A 6000-nucleotide genomic window follows, 5' to 3' on the forward strand; every position below is an offset into this window, starting at 1 on the left:
TGGCCAAGAAGCAGGTGGCACAACCGCCCTGACGCTGCAGGATGACAGGAGGGGGACTGCTGTGGACACTAAGTAAAAAAATGGGTCCAAACAGGCCGGACAGCCACGGGAGGGGCTGTTCATGAGGAGGTGTACGAGGGACCGTGGCTCACACCTCAAGGCCTCCCTGCTCAGCACCGTGCAGAGAACTAATGGCACACAACATGAACATGGAACACACATGACACGTACACGGCACACACATGACATGTACATGGCACACACATGGCACAAACACGACAAACACACGACAGGCACACAACACACACATGACACACATGGCAAACACATGGCACGCTCATGACAAGCACATGGCACATGCACACACACACAACACACATGGCACACACACGACACACGTGGCACACACATGGTGCACACACGACACACATGGAACACACACGATACACACGGCACACATGATGTGCACATGGCACACACATGACACGACACGAACACAGCACACACATGGCACACACTGAACACACACGGAACACCCATGGAGCACACATGGAACACACATGACAACATATGACACACCGCACACAAAGCACAGGCATGACACACATGACACACACGACACACATGACACACGCGGCAGAGATGACATGCACATGGCACACACATGACACACACATGACATGCACATGGCACACACAGCTACATATGACACACATGGCACACAAGGCACACAAGGCATACACATGGCACACACATGATACACAGAACACACACATGGCAAACACATGGCGCACACATTGCTTGTCCTAACTCAGGATGTAAATGCTTCATTCGTTTAACACTAAAATAGCACATTCTAGTAAGTAATGATTAATGTTTTATGTTAATAATATGATGGGGTTTCATTCCTTTTAGCCACAAGTGAGACTACTGTATATTGATTTCCTTTTGTTCTGTGTCACTTATTATTATAATTTTCCTTAGATAAAAGTCATTTTGAAACTCCCTTTATGACCTTCCTTCACTAGTATTTCACAATGTAATTCCCATTTTAGATCTAATGACTTTGTAAACATAACTCAGCATATTATTATTTGTCAGCAATAAAGGGACTGATAATTGATTTAATATATGGGCAAATTAGATGATAGAGGTGAAAGAGAAAAGATAAAAAAAATCTGTGCTCTCCTAGAAATAACAAATTATATCTATTTTTTGGTCAAGGGGCATTTGGTTGTTTCCAGGTTCTGGCTATGACAAGTAATGCTGCTATGTCCTTGTAGTATTATTGAGCATCCTTTGGGTATATACCCCAAAGTGGTATTTCTGGGTCTTGAGGTAGGTTGTTTCTAATTTTCTGAGAAATCGCTATGCTGATTTCCAGAATGGCTGTACCAGTGTGCACTTCTACAAGCAACGCCGGAGTGTTCCCTTTACTCCACAACCTCTTCAGCATAAGTTGTCATCAGTGTTTTTGATCTTGGCCATTTTGACAGGTGTAAGATGGAATCTCAGAGTTGTTTTGATTTGCATTTCTCTGATGACTAAGGATGTTAAGCATTTACTTAAGTGTCTTTCAGCCATTTTAGATTGCTCTGTTGAGAGTTTTCTGTTTAGGTCTGTACCCATTTTTTTTTTTGGATTATATGTTCTTTTGATGTTGGAGATCAGCCCTCTATCTAATGTGGGGCTAGTGCAGATCTTCTCTCATTCTGTAGGCTGCCATTTTGTCTTGTTGATGTGATACATTTCTACAATGGGGAACTACGCAGTGGAAAAAATAATGACATCCATTTGCATCAAATGGATGGATCTAGAAAACACCATATTAAGTGATATAACCCAGACCCAGAAAGACAAATATAATAGATACTCACTCATAAGTGGCTTTTAGACATAAAGCAAAGAAAAACCAGTTTACACTTCATCATTCCAGAGAACCTAGACAACAAAGAGGACCATAAGAGAGACATATATGGATCTAAAATACATGGGAAGTAGAAAAAGACAAGATCTCTTGAGTAAATTGGGAGTGTGAAGATTATGGGAGAGAGTAGAAGGGGGGGAGGAAGGGAGGGGAGTGGAGAAAAATATATAGCTCAATTAAAAAAAAAAAGAAATAACAAAACTCTGGTCCTGACATGGTGTCTGGCAATGGGTAGTTGCTGTAGGATTTGTTGAATCAGTTTCTATGGTTCTACAGTTTCTTAAGGGTTGGAAACAGGTAAAATATCCCTTAAAGAAAGATGTATTTTTTAAATCATTTTCTAATTATAGAAATCAGATGAATTCCCTAAATTCACCTGCCCTTAAGGCTAGAAGAAATTCCTCCATGTAGTTTCTGCTTTGCAGGGAACTCCTCCACTACTGCACACTTGCCCCTTATGGTTCAACTTCTGAGCAATTAATACAGAATATGGGAGAGTTTCTTAGTATTTACTTGTGAATTCAACTGCAAGAACCTCCGCTGTGGGAAAACTGAAAGCAAAGAAACCTTATAGGCAGAGGAGCAAAAGAAATGACAGGATCTCTCTCTCTCTCTCTCTCTCTCTCTCTCTCTCTCTCTCTCTCTCTCTCTCTCTCTCTCCCTCACACACACACACACACACACACACACACACACAGAGAGAGAGAGAGAGAGAGAGAGAGAGAGAGAGAGAGAGAGAGAGAGAGAGAGAGAGAGAGAGAGACAGGCATGTGAGTATTATGATTGGAATTCAATTTACTTGGAGCAAAATGGTTAGCTCTTGGCTCTGGAGGTTACCTGGCCAACTTCCAAATATCAGAGCCCATGATATTCTTATAATCAGAGGAAAATAACTGAGAAAAACTTTGCAAATCCAGGTCTTTGTGTTCTTTCCTTTGCCTGTCTGGTATTAATAAGACATTTTATATTCCATTTGCAATGCCTGGGGAGGTTGCCTGGTCATATGCGGTGTGCTGTAAGTACCGTAACATGAAAGTAAGTGGAGAAGATCAGCTCAGCATTTTGCTCTGGGCACTCTGGTGGCTTGAATGAGATTTCCCATAGTCACTAACATTTGAGTATGTGTTCCTTAGTTGGGGTTGTTTGGGCAGGTTTAGGAGGTGCGACCTCACTGGAGGAAAGTGTGTCACTAGGGGAAGGCTGAGAGGTTTCAAAGCCACATGCCATTCCCAGTTTTCTCTCTCCCTGCTTCCTGCTTGTGGTTCAAGATGTGGGCCCTCCGCTCTCAGCTTCTGGCTCCCGCCATTATATATGCTGCCTGCTGCCATGCTGTCCTTGCCACTATGAACCCTAAATTTTGGAAACAGAAAGCCCAGAAAAACTCTTCTATAAGTTGCCTTGGTCATGGTGTTTCAGCACAGAATTAGAAAAGCAACCAATATTTGTGGATGTATCACTCTACAGTTATGGGTAAGGGGTGACTTTCCCTAATGCTGTGCTTAGACACAGTGATTGTTTAACTTTACATATAATGATATTGAAGTCTGAATCATGGATAAAGTAATATTGAAGTTTGAAGCATAGATGAAATAAATATTAAATGAACAGTTTCCTTTTTCCTTGAGGTTATGTGAAATAGCCAGATTCATAGGCCATTTTTTTTTTAAAAAAACCTACCTCTATTTATTTCTTTTTCTGTTCCATACTTTTAAACAGGACTGTGTTTCAGTATTCAGACATTCAGGCAATGTTGACTTCATTAGTGTTGACAGAAAAGAAGCATAAAAATGAAAAACATTGTTGGCTTAACCTGAACATAACTGCATTACCTATTACTGACCAGTCTGTGTGCCAAAGATTTATACTTTGTCATTAAAATGGAGCACTTAAAAATAGTGCTAAAAATCAAATGTCTCCACACTGGCCTTTGCAGCAAATAAGGGTATTCATACTTTTAAAATATTTAAGTTGATAATTCGATTAATATGCACACCTTCTTATGTATAAGGAGTTCAGATCATATAAACACTGTACAGTCCAAAAAACCCTACTGAGAGTAAAACTAAATAGGCTTATGATAATACAGAGATCACATGTGTTCACAAATATCATAGACACACAAATTTAGCCAAATACTGTAAAGAAGTAGTTTTACATTATAAATAGCCAAAATGTCCGCATACCTTGCTCAAGGCAAACAAAACTGAACCTCAGTACTTAACTCCTGCAGTTTAGACATCCTGACAGTATACCAATAGAAGAGAAACTGCTTCTTTGAGATTTGTACTTGGCCATGACCATGGGTATTTCCTGTAACTGAGAGGGCATGTGAATTAGAAGATCATTAGACATTAAGTGTGCTATATCATACTCTTAAAAGTTAATATGAAATTAAGATATACAAGCATTCCCCGGATGAGTGACTCCTGACCTGAGCTGCATACTAGAAAGAACCACAGGAGTCCACAAGCCCTCTCAGTCAGAGAGCTTACAGCTTTGGAAGGAAGGATGTCCTCAAGGACCCTATGTGCCACTGAAATGGAATTTTATTTTATAAAGAGTCAGGATTAGACTGTATGCAGCTTCTTGTTGATTGATGGCTATGTTTGATCATGATATATTCGATATTGAACAACATCTGAGTAAAGACAATAAATTCAAATTTCAGCATGTCAATTACATGAATCAACTTTGACATATCTCATCATTTAGGACACACTTATGATAAACAAGTCGGATTCCAGTGTGGGAGTAAGTTCTCTGATGCAGGAACCTCTGTGTGGTTTTCTCTACTGTGTTCTCCAAAGGCTTTCTACAGTGTCCATGATAGTCTCAGCCCCCAAATAGTCTAGACTAAGTAAGAGACACAATGGGAAAGAGATATAGGTCATAAGCACCCACTGAAAAGCATCGGGTTAGTGTACTGTCGTGTTAAAATTTCTTCCAGGGATTTAAATTGCTTTAACGTCTGTTTTCGTTCAGTGTCCTCAAACTCCGTCAACTAAACATCCTGCCTTGGTTATTCTCTGCTTTTATCCCCGAATACCACATTTGTAAACAACAGCAGACTGCTTTCTGCTAAAAGGCAAAAATCCAACAAACTTGGTCTTGCAGATTTTAATTGGCTTTGTTTGAAACTCTGTAATCAGGCAGTAGCCTGAGCCAAAAATGGTTCTGAATACTCTTTGCCTCACATTCAGGATACACCATAATCTGAAAGAAGGAAGTGATGGTCAGAAAAATGGGAGAAAGATGCTGAGTCAGCCCGACTGGCTGTCTACTTTAACTGAGTTCTTGGCTGAAACTCTTTACTTCCTGTTAGTAGGTTATAGTCTGTTTATACATTAAGTGAGGTTACAGTTTGATATGCATAGAAGGCTAAACTTATACTCTAAATAGAGACAGATTTAGGTTTTTAAAACAGTGGTTCTGAAGGTTGTGAAGACCAGTGTTAAGATGTTGGTATCTGGTGAGGGACTTGCTGCTTCAGTGTAACTGAGTGGAGGGCATCACATGGTGAGGCAGGGCAAATGCATTTATTAAGGGCTCTTGTACATCCTTGTAAAGATGCTGGTGTGGATTTTAGAGTTCTGTCCTCCAGAACTCATCAGAGTTCTGTCCTCCAGAACTCATCTAATCCAGAATTCCTTGATAAACTATTATTTCCAAAACCATTAGCATGTAAATATGGAGATTAAATCTCCATCACATAGGTTTTTGAGGACTCAGCTAGATCACAGTACCCCTTCTTATGAAAGTGATTAACTATTGATCTTTCCCATAGTTCAGTAACCTGTAAGAATAGAAACTCCAGGAAGCCAAGAGCTTGACTTCATTTGTTACTGTACTCTCTATGGCCCTAGAAGAAAAGTCTCAACTATTTGTGAAAAGAATATCTGTTTTGGGCTTTTTAAACTATGTTCTAAGGTGAGCTAGGGATCCCTGGATAGACTTTAGTGTTGGGAGATGTTTGAGAGAGGATTCAGAGAGTAGTGAACAAGGGAGAGAAGCTAAGCAGTTAGGTAAACTCTGTCTCATGTTGATTTCAATTACAGTGCTTTTTTCATTGGGGT

This window comes from Arvicola amphibius, chromosome 10 (assembly GCF_903992535.2).
Source record: "Arvicola amphibius chromosome 10, mArvAmp1.2, whole genome shotgun sequence".
NCBI classification, from domain to species: Eukaryota; Metazoa; Chordata; class Mammalia; order Rodentia; family Cricetidae; genus Arvicola; species Arvicola amphibius.